Source organism: Bison bison, unplaced genomic scaffold (assembly GCF_000754665.1).
Source record: "Bison bison bison isolate TAMUID 2011002044 unplaced genomic scaffold, Bison_UMD1.0 scf7180017860731, whole genome shotgun sequence".
NCBI lineage: Eukaryota > Metazoa > Chordata > Mammalia > Artiodactyla > Bovidae > Bison > Bison bison.
Window position 1 is genome coordinate 17,023 of NW_011491303.1, and position 14,585 is coordinate 31,607.

Here is a 14,585-nt window from a genome sequence, read left to right on the forward strand (position 1 = left end):
CAGACTTTGGCCACCTCATGCAAAGAGTTGACTCATTGGAAAAGACTCTGATGCTGGGAGGGATTGGGGGCAGGAGGAAAAGGGGACGACAGAGGATGAGATGGCTGGATGGCATCACCGACTCGATGGACATGAGTTTGAGTGAACTCTGGGAGTTGGTGATGGACAGGGAGGCCTGGTGTGCTGCAATTCATGGGGTCGAGAAGAGTTGGACATGACTGAGCGACTGAACTGAACTGAACTGAACTGATTAATTTTGCTGCAGTCACCTAACAAATTGGAGATAACTTCACAGACATCAACTTGGGAATGAATGTTGACTTCATTTGTTCTTCAGCAGTGACACTACCTTCCTTCTCCTCCACCCCTGCCCCCAGCAAACACAGTCCCAGCAAAAAATGAAATTTCAGCATTTCAAATTTGGCAAAGGGGCATTTTCACCATTCACTGCTTGAAATCCAAAGCCTATGTTCATTTAAGGAGGGAGCAGTGCTGGTAAGGCACTATCCCTTTGAAAGAGCTGATGACTGATATTTTCTGAGAGGGGACTTAGGGTAGACTTTCAGAGGGTCAGTGGGTTGACATATTCTGTGGAAGCATGGTTCTTCTGGAGAGACTCTTGTTGTTTGGTTGGCACTCAAAGGGATGTTTACTGAAGTAAGTGCATCCTGGCTGGCTCATTTCAGAAAGCAGGAGTTGACAGTGATTGGTTGTGCAAATGTTCACAAAACAATTATCATGGATAGATCAATTGGTTTAAATTCAGGTCTGGTGCCTACTTGTTACCATTGCTACAGAACAGTCTTTTCCTAAGTTTGTGATTAGTATGTGTTCTCAACATTTTGTTTTGGCATAAAGCAAACATTATTTGTTTGTTTAACTATCCAAGTAATGAAAAATAGTGGACTTTCTGGTGGCTCAGATGGTAAAGCATCTGCCTACAATGTGGGAGACCCGGGTTCGATCCCTGGGTTGGGAAGATCTTCTGGAGAAGGAAATGGCAACCCATTCCAGTATTCCATGGACGGAGGAGCCTGGTAGGCTACAGTCCATGGGGTTGCAAACAGTTGGACACGACTGAGTGACTTCAATCTCAATGTATAATAAAAATACTGATTTTATTATTGATGACCTTTCATTGATTTAAGCCTTGAGGGAATTATACTACATGAAATAAGTGAGACAGGAAAAGACAAATCCCGAATGTTTTATTTACATTTGGAATCCAAAAAACAAAATAAATCAAAATTGAGTTCATAGACACAGAGAACAGATTGGTGATTGAGAGGGGAATGGAGGATGGGTTAAAGGAATAAAAGAGGTCAGAAGGTACAAATTTCCAGTTATAAAAGAAATGTTATGGAGATGTAAGGTACACCATGGTAGTATAGTTATTAACAATAATACTGTATTGAATATTTGGAAGTTGTTAAGAGAGTAGACCCTAAAAGTTTTCATCACAAGAAAAAAAATATATATAAGATGTATATAAGACAGATGTTAACTAGACTTACTGTATTTCATTAGTTTTTCCAAGAAGCATTATAAGGATTTGTTTTTTCTCTTTAAAGCTTGCTCTCCAATCTCAAGGGTGTAAAATTATTCATAATGTTCCAGGGACTACAAAGTCTAATTAATTTCCAGGTCTCCTACATTGCAGGAGGATTCTTTACCATCTGAGCCACCAGGGAAGCCTAATCAATTTTTAAATTTTATTTATTTATTTTAATTGAAGGCTAATTACTTTACAATATTGTAGTGGTTTTTGCCATACATTGACATGAATCAGCCATGGGTGTACATGTGTCCCCCGTCCTGAACTCCCTCCCCATCCCATCTTCAGGGTTGTCCCAGTGCCCTGCTTCATACTTCGAACTTATACTGATAATCTATTTCACATACGGTAATATACATGCTTCAATGCTATTCTCTCAAATCATCCCACCCTCCCCTTCTCCCACAGAGTCCAAAAATCTGTTCTTTTTATCTGTGTCTCTTTTGCTGTCTCACATATAGGGTCATCGTTACCATCTTTCTAAATTCCATACACACCGAGGAAACCAGAACTGAAAGAGACACATGTACTCCAATGTTCATTGCAGCACCGTTTACAATAGCTAGGATACGGAAGCAACCTAGATGTCCATCAGCAGACGAATGGATAAGAAAGCTGTGGTACATATACACAATAGAATATTACTTAGCTATTAAAAAGAAAGCGTTTGAATCAGTTCTAATGATGTGGATGAAACTGGAGCCTATTATACAGAGTGAAGTAAGTCAGAAAGAAAAACACCAATACAGTATATTAACACATATATATGGAATTTAGAAAGCCTAATTAATTTTAACCCAGTAATATTTGACTTGTAGGTACTAGTGCTCACCATCGGGATGGCCGAGTGGTTAAGGCGTTGGACTTAAGATCCAATAGACATCTGTCTGCGTGGGTTCGAACCCCACTCCCGGTAGAATTGGTTTTGTTGCTGCCTAGTCATGTCCAGTTCTTTGCGACTCTGGAAACTGTTGCCTGCCAGGCTCCTCTGTCTATGGGATTTCCCAGTCGAGAGTTCTGGCGTGAGTAGCCATTCCTTCTGTAGGGGATCTTCCTGACTCAGGGATCCAGTTACTTTAGCAAGTATCTTATCTGGAAATGATAGTTTCTTGTGCAAACTTGGATAATAGTCCAGCATATAGTTGACTCTGAACTCTTTTTATCCAATCTGACAGGCTCTGTCTATAATTGGTGGATTTAGGGAATTTAGATATAATGTAAACGATATACTTGTATTTTTTAAAAAATCCACTGTCTTATTAGTTTCTTTCTATGTTCTCCTTTCTTTTATCTCTTTTTTTGTGTCTTTGAAATATGTGAAAATCTTATATGATTTGATTATATCTAGAGTGTTGCCTTATCATTTGTATGTCTTAAACAAATAGTGTTTTCCCTACGGTTTTCTATATACAACTACAATCATTCAAAATCTACCTTCAAATTGTACTTTGCTGCTTCCTTTACAATGTAAGAAGCTTGCAGTAATATACTTCTTCCTATATTGTGTGTCATTGCTGCCACAGAGTTTGTTTTCATGTATGCTATTATTGTACAATATGCCACTACTATTTTTGTCTAATGCAGTCAGTCATTTTTAGAGTGATTAAAATTGGGGAAAATATTGCTTATATGTACCTCTATTGTATCCATTTTTGTGTATATTCATTGCTTTGTATTCTCTCTTCCTGAGACCACCTTATAACATTTCCTGTTTTGCAGGTCTGATAGAAATGCACTTCAGTTTTTGTTTGTCAGGAAGGACTTTTATTTCCTATTCAGCTTTGGGAAATATTTTTTGCTTGGTGGAGAATTCTGAGTTTACAGATTTTTTTAAAAGTAGCCTCTCATCACTTTCAAATGCTATTCCATTATCTTCTGGCATACCTAATTTCTGATGAAAAGTCTACCGTTTCAGATAGATAGAGAATTAGATAGCTTGGAATTCTCTGACCTTGGAGCTGAGGTTTGATGTACAGGTTCCTCCACTATCAGAAAGCAGAGCATTCCTATAAAACATTTCACAAGCTGAATTGGCATAAAGTGAAGAAACAATTATCTTAGGACACTTCTTACATATGAATGTACAAAGTTAGTGGAGATACAGCACAGATGCTCACAGACACTGTCCAAGCTGTGGCGGCCCGAAGCTGAGATGCACAGTATAGTACCTGGGGGAGGAGCTTGGCGGCCCCACCCTTGCTGCTCCTGATGCGCTCAGCCTCTACAATGGCTCCCTGCAAAACTTGCTGCTGTTTAGTCGCTCAGTCGTGTCCGACTCTTTGCGACCCATGGACTGCAGCATACTAGGCTTCCCTGTCCTTAACCATCTCCAAGGAGCTTGCTCAAACTCATGTCCATTGAGTCGATGAGGCCATGCATCCATCTCATCCTCTGTTGTCCCCTTCTCCTCCCGCCTTCAATTTTCCCCAGTATCAGGGTCTTTTCTAATGAATCAGCTCTTCTCATCAAATGGCCAAAGTATTGGAGCTTCAGCTTCAGCATCAGTCCTTCCAATGAATATTCTGGACTGATTTCCTTTAGGATGGACTGGTTGGATCTCCTTGCAGTCCAAGGGACTCTCAAGAGTCTTCTCCAACACCACAATTCAAAAGCATAGATTCTTCTGCACTCAGCTTTCTTTATGGTCCAACTCTCACATCCATACAAGACTACTGGCAAAACCATAGCTTTGACTATAAGGACTTTTGTGGGCAGAGTAGTGTCTCTGTTTTTTAACAAGCTGTCTAGCAAAACAAGTACTAAAGCAGGTCTTTCCTAAAAATGAAGTGGCAGCAAAGTGAACTTTAGAAAAGTGAGAGATACCTGTATTTCCTTATCTTGGGAAAAAATACTCGATCATTAACTCTCCCAATATTTTTTCTGCTCTTTCCTCTCTTCTCACCTTCTGGGATTCTCATTACAAATGTATTAATCAGTAACTCTTAAAAGTGCTTCTTATTATTTTTTTCCCTTTATGTTTCAGCTTGGGTAGTTTCTAGGCCTTCAGGTTGATCATTTCTTTTCTCATCCCTATAGAGTCTACTAGTTAGTCTATCAAAGACATCCTGTGTCTCTTTGTGTGTGTGTGTGTTTGAATTTAGCATATTTATTTGACTCTTAGTTTCCAAAAATTTACTGAAATTTGCCACCTGTTTATGTGTTGGGATAATGCGGGGACCTACTATGTTCCTTTGGCTTCTGAAATGGGAGCGAGGGACTAATCTCATTGTAAGCTTTGGGATCCGAGGCTATTTCCAGAAAAATAATGTCAGCATTGAGTTAAACTATAGGACACTCGGTGTTGCAAAATTGCTTGGCTGGGGAGGAGCTTCCACATATTTACTGGCCAGAAGTGTCTGAAGTAAAGTGTTCTGTGTGAGTACTGAAGAAGACATACAGGAGGAAAAACAGTGCTGTTTTTTTTTTTTTTCTCTAATGCACGTGTCAGCTCCAAATTCACCCTTTTAGATTTTTTTTTTTTTTGCAGAGGGATCTGGGCCTTTTAAACTTCTATTTTCTTGTGCCAGGTGGCACTGAAATTTTGTCAGTAGAGGGTGCAGGAGAGACACAATAAGAGGAAAGAGTTTAGCTTTCTGATTCTAAGAGTTCGTGCAGCCATCAGCATCTTCAGTGTACAGCTCCATTCTACTGACTTCCACAGTTGTACAGAAAAGAAATTAGGTATTCACTGATCCATTCACAAATATTTATTGACCATCATGTGTGGTAAATATCCTAGGATGCCAGAAAGAATTAAGACTGGTTGTGGGGATTATACACACACACAAAAAGAAAAAGCAGTGGTTTCTAGTAACTGCTGGAGCTCTCATTGTAAACTCTCATATGGTAACCTCAAAGATGAAAGCCAAAATATCTGAAGATTGCAAAGTAAATCGCTGATAATCTCGTCACATATGAGAGGGGCATTGTCATCCAATGAAAATCTGAATTGTTTGGTGTCCAAATAGTAATTTATAGTGCTTCAGTCATACCTCGTGTGAAATGATTTTTCATGCAACTTTTTACATAGTTCACTCAGTCTTTACTTCTCTTCTTATGAAACTTCCAGTGCCTGCCATCTTCAGAAACCACATAGATGAAGTAAACATGAGACTCTTAGTTTCCCACATCATTCAGCAATTGGACAACATAGGCTTGATCAAGGTTAATTCCCCAGACTGTGTTCAACAAAATGAAGGCTAACACTTTTCACAAGGATAAAGCCTATGAAGAGAGCTCTGCCAAATTTCATTTCAGGATCTTTTACTTATGAAACAAGCTTTTTAGCCCTCTTCGATAGAGAAAAAGAAAAACAGATAAATATATTGTGAGAAAGTTTCCATTTTCACACACTAGAAATTGCCTCTAGAGAATAATACACATTTTTTTGAAGTGAAAATCAAATAGAAATTCTTGGGAATATGACACTGCTGTGGAGCCTGCTCAAAAGAACCACTTCCCTGGCAAATTGATCACACTTTACTGATGTTACTACATCAATAACCATAGGACGATGTGAGAGGTAATAATATCACATAATGAGTAAGTTTAATTTTTCTAGTAGTCATATTTTAAGAAGTAGAAATAAACAATTGGAATTAATTTTAATGTTTTAACTCCAAATATTATCATTCTGACATGCAATCAATAAAAATTAATGAGATTGCACGATTTTTCTTTTAAAAATAGACTGAATTTAGAAGCATGTGTTAATGTCTATTGTTTTGGACAGGGCATCTTAACCCTAACCCAACATTCTGAGGAAAAGGAAATAATACTTCACAGTATTATCTCTGTAGTTTTTTTTTTTTTTTTTTTTGAGGAGGGGAAGAACTTCCCCGAAATTTTTGGAAAAGAACCTGTTATCTCCTTTAGGTCCAAGAGTGATCTGATGAATATATCAAATGTGTTTTTGTTTATTTGAAAGGGAAGTTGAAACGGACTTCCTTTTACAACAAGCCACCACCACAACCAAAAAAAAAAAAAAAAAAAAACAGTCCAAAAATCTTGAGAATAGAAAAGTTGGTTACCTTGGCTGGTTAAAGCCTCGTGGAATAATATGAAACGCTCTATTTTAATATAGACGCTCTATTTTCCCCTTCTACCGTGGAAGTTCCCTGTCGTTACTAGTTGGAAAAAGAGGATAATAAAATACAACATCAGTTTGCTAAAAATTCATGAGTGCATCCTAGAATCACTATAGAATCTCCGAGGGTTGAAATCTAGAAAACTGGGCATAATACTCCCTCCTAGCAATTCTCCTCCGCCAAGTTTTGAGAAGCGTTTACATCAGGAAGTTCCAGATTCTTTGGGCCATTGTATAAGAGTTGACTCATTGGAAAAGACTCTGATGCTGGGAGGGATTGAGGGCAGGAGGAGTAGGGGACGACAGAGGATGAGATGGCTGGATGGCATCACTGACTCGATGGACCTGAGTCTGAGTGAACTCCGGGAGTTGGTGATGGACAGGGAGGCCTGGCGTGCTGCGATTCATGGAGTCGCAAAGAGTCGGACACGACTGAGCGACTGAACTGACTGACTGATCCTCCCCATTCTGCCCCCACTCCAGCCTTTTAACTGGGTAACAGCCCAACAGATCATATATCAAACGAGGAGTAGACGCGTGGCAGGTTCATTCTTTTAATTGCCAGCACCGCTTAGAACGCACAATGTACGGAGCCAATCAACTTCCGTAAAATGTGAAGAAAAGTGTTAGTCGCTCAGTTGTATCCGATCCTTTGCGACCCCCATGGGCTGTATCCAGCCAGGCTCCTCTGTCCATGGGATTTCCCAGGCAAGAATACTGGAGTGGGCAGCCTTTCCCTTCATCCAGGGAATCTTCTTGACCCAGGGATTGAACGTGGATCTCTCACATTGCAGGCAGATTCCTTACCGTCTGAGCTACAGTACATAAGTACTACCAAATGAAATTTTGCATGTTTTTGTTCCTTTCTATCTTCACCTTGATTTCCTTCCCAGACGCCTCCACTTTGCTCCAAGAGTCTAGTCACGCCCAGGAACACCTGGAAAGGAGATCAAGCTGTTGAAAGAGACACCACCCCCAAACTGCTACTTTCCTTGACTCGTTCGACATACTTGCCCTCTTCCTGTCGGTTTAATTTCTGCCTCGGATTCCTTACAACTCTGAATAGTCTCTTAGTTTGATGGTGAGGCTGTAGCGCTCTTCTGTTTGAGATCCGGGGCTGGGCGGAGAGATACGAGTCTGAATAGCTTTCTCAGGTGTCAGGGCGTATCTTCGCCAAGATCGCTGAATTGAGGGGGACGCTGTGATTTCATCTGTCCATAGAAGCATATTTCCAGATTCAATTTCTCCAGTCGATGTCCTTTATTTTCCCTCTATGACCCATGCTCCGAGACAGAAATTGTGCAGGGAAGAGCTTAAAGAGGGAGAACCCTGCCCAATGGGGGACAATTAATGAAGAAAATGTTGGTCATATTTTTCTTTTCTTTCTTGCTTCTTTGATTTTTAAAAATTAAGATATACTTTATATACTGTAAGATTCACACAAAAGTGCACAATTCAGTGTTTTTGAGTATATTCCCAGAGTTATGCAACCTTCATCATTATCATGTTTCACATTTCCATCACACAAAAATCAACTCTGTACCCTTTCCCCAGTTCTTGGCAACTACTTTCTCTGGATTTGCCTATTCTGGACATCTCATATAAACGGAATCATACAACATATGGCTTTTTGTGTCTGACTTCTTTCACTTAGCATGTATCTTCAAGGTTCCTTCATGTGTAACATGTATCAGAAATTCATTTCTTTTTATGGTCAAATAATATTCCATATTTAATTTTTGAAGTTGTCTTTCCAAAGACCTTTCTGTCAACTCCCCTTCTCAGTATCATTGAAAGGAACGAGATAAAGGGGACGTTTTAGAAGACAGATACTTTAAGCATCCACCCAGACTTTAAGCATCCATTCAGACTTAAAGAAAAGCCGAAATTGCTCTGTGTGGCAGGTACCACGGATGGTTAAAAACCAGATCAGATGATTTACTTCGAAGAATTTTAAGAACTTAGAAATAATTTTTTGTTTGTAAAGAGTACAAAGAATTTTTTTCCCCTTCCTCCTAAAAATATAGGGGTATCGAGCCAGCCAGGAGTCGAACCTAGAATCTTCTGATCCGTAGTCAGACGCGTTATCCATTGCGCCACTGGCCCCCTTTCGTGTTGATGTTTTCTATTAGTCTTTGTTCACTGGAATGGGTGAGAAAATAGTTGTTTGACAATGAAGACGGAAATCAGTTAGACAGGAAGGAGGTGTGTATTCTGGTAAAGCTGATGGGTTATATTCAGGGTCATTTTGCATGCTACATTCACTTAAAATATTTATAATTATGAAAGAACTTTCTACTTTGGAGCATCATGTATGTGACAGAACGACAGTGGTTAGCGCCTGCCGGCACTCCAACCTCATTTACGTACATGCTTGTTTCTATTGTTTCTACTTGTGAACGCTTCATTAATTTCTGCAGTCGTTCATCTGTTCATTCCTCAAACCATTTCATTTTTCTTTAGGACTTAGATACTGATGCTGTGTATGGATCAATTATTAATGACCCGTTGAATTTTCAATTTTGATACACTGAAAGTGGAATAAAACTCATCCTTGAGGTATTAATCATATGTTTTCAATCTCACTCTCCAAATAGCCAAAACTCTTTCCAGAGGAAATAATTTCAGACACTGCATCAGAGAAGACATTCTGAAATACCTACCTTCTCAAATTAGGCGAAATGAAGGTAATAATTCAATAAAGGTAAACTCTTTAAGAACTAAGTTCACATAGGAACTTAGACGTTCAAAGTTAATATAATTATAAAATTTAAAACTATCAGTCATCATTACGCAAATTGGCTAGCAATGTTTAAGGGCTCAAAGTAGGCGAAACAGGCATATGGAAATAAGTGTTTATAAGCGAGGGTAGTCCTTTGAGCGAGAAGTGCAATGGTTTGGGTCTGAGTGCAGCCACGGTGCCCACAACTTTTATCCGTACTCTTCCTTGGTTAGATTTATTGCCTTGGCCCAGGCTGTGTATCTTCTTTGCCTCAGCTTCCTCATTTCTACAGTTTTAAAGAGCGCGCGCGCGCACACACACACACACACACACACACACACACACACACCACAAGGATATTTATGACCCTAGATCTTTATAGTTCCTGCCAGCCCGTTCCATGGTTGGCTGGTTTCTTATAAATACGAGAACGCTTTAAGGAAGCTACCTGCATTTCTGTTATCAGAGCGTGGAATTTTATTACAGGTTTTTAAAAACAAAATTTGAAGCAGAGATTCACAGCGAAAAACAAATCGCCTCGCGATTAGAACAGAAAGCTACTGAATAGCGCTGTGAGCAGGATTTGAACCTGCGCGGGGAGACCCCATTGGATTTCGAGTCCAACGCCTTAACCACTCGGCCATCCAGCTCTGCTTCCATTGTTTATTTGGACATTAAAATACACATCGTTATAGGGCCCTGATTTACAATCCTGGCTACCAATTTTGGCTGCTCTTGCTTATTTGGTATGTTTACTTTAAGTATTCATCAGATCTGTCTGCTCAGCGTCATCCAACTTGTCCCCATCCTGCCAGGCTCCATGCTGCGAAGTCTCACCTCTGAGAGAGGTCAATATTCCAGCATCACAAGAATCCTTGATTTTCTAAAAGTTTCTACGGTTTTCATGGATTGCCTGGTTTTGCTTCATACTTGGCACGAAATGAAGTCGTATTAAGGGTGCCTACGATCCTATTCATTTCTGTTTTCCACAGACAAATACACTATGCTTTGAGGCTACAAGAACAACTGGGCAGGATCTACCAATATTTCAAATGCATATACTCTTTGCTACAGCATTTCCACAAATGTAAGAGATAGACTTGAACACATGAGAGTTATATTGTGTTCAAACTCACTCTCTGAAGCATTCATTGAAATAGTAGGATTGAAAAAACTTAATTAGTCAGAATTACTTAATTAGATAAATAATGGCACAACTACACAGTAGAATGCAATGCATATTTAAGACAGAATGATAAAGACTACTATATACATACATATAAAATGAAAGGTTCAGAGCAATCTCTGTAGAATTCTACTTTTGGTGGTATATTCATGTTAGATTGAATACACATTTTACAAAAAAAACAAAAAACTCTCAAGGATAATCAGTAAACTCATGGCAAAAGTTCCCAGTTGAGGGGCTGGAGACTAAGGAGGTGGCACTCTTTGAAAGCAGGAGGGAGAAATTTACTGCATATCCCTTTAGACTTTAGATGTTATCTATTAAAAAATCAAATAAAAGCTCAAGAAAACATTATAAATGAGGAAGTAAGGGAGAAAAATTTTTCTAACCAGAATTCTCCTCTGGAATAGAGCTTCCTTTCTGGAACTCAGCAATAGTCAGCATTCTGAAGGAGGCCTCACTTAGAGCCTCAGAAGAAGCAAATCACACAGATGAGATTTGAAGTCACTCAGGAAGCCTGAGGCAGAAAGGCAAAAGGGTTTTGGAATGCTGTCCAAGCTTAGACCTGGACACACAGGCCACGGGAGACATGGGGGTCTCTGGGAGAATCACGTGATTCAAGATCAGATGGTTCTGGAATGTTCTTCAGACACTGAATTGAATCTTCTGTTTGTGAGCAACCAGGACCAGCTCAGTAGGTCAGACTCACCCTGACTTCAAGGTCCTTGATTTATTCTAGGATGTTCTCTCCACAGTGTAATCTCAGTGGCCTATTTTGTCCAAAATTGCAGAATTTAAATAGCTAAAACTTCCTCCTTTGGGTCTAGGAATACAATTTTTAACAGTTGTCTTTGTATGTGTTTTGTTGCTTTGTTTTTGCAGAGAAAGTAGCATGTCTTTCTTTTTATTATCTGTCTTGGCCAGTGTAGTTCTGTTTACAGTGGACAGTTTCCCAGGAGTTGTTTTCATGAGAAATTCTTTCCAGTTTCCTGTCCCCAGTTTTGCCACTTAGCCAGTTCACAGTTCTGGTGGTTTCATAGAACTTCCAACAAAGCGCGTTGGAGAATTCAATAACCTTGGGATAAAGATGTAAAATCCACTCACAAGTTAAAAGTTCTTTTGAAATGTGTTTTTTTTTTTTCCTCACCTAGATTTTGATCGTCTTCCTAGTACTTCTACTCTACTAACAAATTTGGGAGAACCAAAGAGGGAGGGAGAACAGGAAAAGGAAGCTGTTTAAAATAACCCCATCCCAAAGCAGTCCCACAGGCAGGTCTGGCTCAGTTTCTTGTGTGTGTGTGGGCGGGGGGGGGGGCGCGGGGACGGGAAGGGTGGTCACTGCTCCTTTCCCTGGGTCCTGGTGCACACAAGGTTTTGCTTGTGTGTCTCTGGCGGGTATGGGATTTGATTTTAAACATGACTGCACCCCCTCCTACCATCTTGCTGCGGCTTCTCCTTTGCCCTTGGATATGGAGTAACTTTTTTTGGTGGGTTCCAACATTCAGAGGATGAGATGGTTGCATGGAATCACCGATTCAGTGGACATGAGTTTGAGCAAACTCTGGGAGATAGGGAAGGACAGGGAAGCCTGGCATGCTGCAGTCCATGAGGTCACAAAGAATTGGACACAACTGAACGACTGAACAACAAAAGCAGTCACTGTTCATCCCTTCCTCCCTGTCTCCTCCTTGGGAGTTTAACTTTCATCAGAGTTCTGAATGGTTTCTCAGACTCTCTGTGCCACTGTAAGGCTTCCATACTCTTCTATACATCAACATTCCCCCAGGAGATGTTCTTTTTCTTTCCTCCTGGATGTACACCTGTGGGTTTGGAGCTGTAAAAGGCCAAATGAGTGTGTATGGATACTATCCATTGTGGAAAAAAAGTTGGTGGAGAAAATGCTGGTAACTTATTATCATGTTTTAAAGCTTCTTTGATTTTAAAATATGTCCAACCTTCTTTCTCAGTCAACTTTCTCAATTTTAGGAAGAAGTGGGAGGTAAAAAAAATGCTGGAGTCCACCTCCAGCAACCAGGGATTCAACCTGAAGAGGTGAACGGTGTCGGTGAGAGAAATGAGGCAGCCTCTCAGTTTTTTTGGACTGCCTGTTTATTTCAAGTTTAAGATTCTCTTTTATACATTTACAAAAACATTAGGCCAGAGGTTTGACATTTTCAGTTCCCCCTCTCCCAGATTTATTATCTCCATAAATCATTGTTGCTCTTCAAACAGAGTTCCTGCTTCAGTGATTCTCTCAGAATCAGCCTTATCATCTATTATCTACTTCCTGTAAAGTGTCCTATAGTTAACTTGTGATTACACAGTAACCCGTGCTACATTCTTCAGTTTACTACTTATCTTCCTAAATCCTGTTTGCCCTTAACATCCTGAGCTCACTATCCCTTAAAAAGGCTTCTAGCTATAGTGTCTCTAAAATTCCTAACTTCTATAAGCTATAGTAAAATATGCTAACTTTACAACATTCCTTAAATCTTTAACTTCTAACTGTTTTAATTATTTCTAAGCCCTAAATTCAGTAAACTCCTTTGCCAGAAACATTCTCCTCACAAATAGGCTTCAAATAGCAATCCCTCCCATGGCCTCAAGCTACGGCCTATGTGCTCATCCTGGAACACTCTTTTGTAAAAGTCCTTGAACAAATGTCAATGATTAACTTTATGACTTATTCTCTGAGCACAGCTGCAGAAGGCTTTGTGCCTTCTCATGCTCCTCTCAAGAACAATAAGCACCTTAATATTCCTTTTCAGTCAACTCAGCCAAGGAGAGGAAAAGACAAGTCAGAATTACAAGGCCTAACTCCTTAATCCCGGGTCCGTGCCTGCGGAATGAGGAGAGGGGGCTGAGGGCCGTGCCTCCATTTTGTCAGTAATGCCTAACGTGGCTCCCGACAAAAAAATCTTAGAAAATAACTCCTCTGATGTCTCTGAAGACTCAAACTCAACTGACAGGACTGTATGATGGGGCAGCAGTTCCAGATGTGAAAAATCAGTTCAGGATAATTTTCATTCAAATGTCTTAACAACTGGTTTCAGCATCACCTATTGACCACTGGCCTCCTTGCACAGATGGTCAATATTTTTCGTGAATAAACATAGTTGAGGGTAGAAAAGGAAATGGATGTTTTGGGGATTGCTGTAGACTGAATGTGCTTACCCCCACTGCCCCCGATATGTTGAAACCTAATCTCCAATGTGATGGTTTTGGGAGGCAGGTGCTTTAGGTCATTAAGTCATTCATGAGTAGAATTAGGTCCTTCTAAAAGAAATGGTAGAGAACTTCTTCACCCTTTCCTGCATCTGAGGATATAGTGAGAAGACAGCTGTCTGTGGGACAGGCAGCCAGGAAGCAAAGTGTCACCAGAGTGAGAATCAACACTGGCCTCCATAAATGTGAGAAATAAATGCTTGTCTTTTAAGCCACTTGGTCTATTGTATTTTTGTTACTTAATCCATATGGACTAAAACTGGGATAAAGACACAAGTGAGGCTCACAAGACTGAGCCAGTACTGGAAACGTAAACCCATTCATTTGTGATCAGTTTGCACAATATAAATTTGCCTAAAATATTCATGTAAAACAACAATAATCAGCTTTCAACTTTAGAACACATGGTAAGGTGGTGACGGTCTCTGTAGACTAATTTATAACATATGATTGAAGAGTTGATAAACACCTGAGGTAAGGTAGGTAAGCTGTACAGTTAATTCAGCCAGCTGAAAGCTCAGTTGCTTCTGATGGTCTTTCTGACTGAATATATAGAAAATGGCACAAAACGTATCAGTAGCTGCATACCAGGTGGCAGGGAATGTGTACGTTTTCTCCACTAGTGAAAGGACATCTGCGCTAACAGATGCAACTGACATAATCACTTAACCAGATTTACAATAACTAACTCTCATTCTCTGTAACAGATTTATCTTCTATACTCGAGTAAATGAATTGAATAGAAATTTGGTGAATCTGTGACCCTGTACCTTTCAAGCTCTTGATGTTGGCACTAATCTCAGCTATCCCT

The 14,585-nt window shown here is 39.9% G+C and overlaps 3 non-coding genes across 3 annotated transcripts; 1 reads left to right on the forward strand and 2 right to left on the reverse strand.

Annotated features, from left to right (window-relative positions):
• The first annotated feature begins 2,388 nt into the window (after positions 1–2,388).
• Positions 2,389–2,471, forward strand: TRNAL-UAA. Its single transcript has one exon. It is a non-coding gene; the product is annotated as a tRNA-Leu (tRNA).
• A 6,203-nt stretch (positions 2,472–8,674) lies between these two features.
• Positions 8,675–8,747, reverse strand: TRNAR-ACG. Its single transcript has one exon. It is a non-coding gene; the product is annotated as a tRNA-Arg (tRNA).
• A 1,184-nt stretch (positions 8,748–9,931) lies between these two features.
• TRNAS-CGA lies at positions 9,932–10,012 on the reverse strand. Its single transcript has one exon. It is a non-coding gene; the product is annotated as a tRNA-Ser (tRNA).
• Positions 10,013–14,585: the final 4,573 nt, after the last annotated feature.